The following is a 629-nucleotide window of genomic DNA, read 5'->3' on the forward strand; positions in this document are numbered from 1 at the left end:
TTGGAAGAGCCTTTAGTTTTCAAAGTTTTCTCCCAGTTTTTATTTTTCTTTTAAATTCTTTGGTCAGTAATGTTCCACTCAAGTACACTCTTCATAGCTTTTGCACACCATTCCCCATGTACTTATTTCTCACTTGAGTGCTATCTAGAAGAAAATTTTTATCTACCTCCACCTATAAAAAATAATTATTTCTTCCTGATTGATACAAATTATTAGACTGAGCTACATGAAATTGCCAACATTCGACCATTTTGGTCTACAAGACCAGCTTTCTTGGATGGTACAAGCTAGTACTATCAAAATGTTGAGAATTAATTATATCAGAAAAAGGTACTCTAATACAATTAATAATAAAAATTAGTGTTTTTTTCTTGATTTGTAATGTTTCTGAGATTTTAGTTTCTTGGATTTCAATTTATCTGCTAGATAGTATAAATACTCATTACTTTATTTTTGCCTAATATTATTTCCCCTATTGCTAATTTTGGGACAATTTTATTCTGTATTGTTAGAAAAATAGTATTACAGGACTAAAGGGTCTAAATATAGGAGTTTCAGTTTACATGTATCTGGCAGAAACTGGGGGAGCAAAAATAGGTAAACTAGAGCTGGAGGACTGGAAAAAGAGT

The sequence above is a fragment of the Cebus imitator genome, unplaced genomic scaffold, assembly GCF_001604975.1.
Source record: "Cebus imitator isolate Cc_AM_T3 unplaced genomic scaffold, Cebus_imitator-1.0 Scaffold67, whole genome shotgun sequence".
Lineage (NCBI taxonomy): Eukaryota > Metazoa > Chordata > Mammalia > Primates > Cebidae > Cebus > Cebus imitator.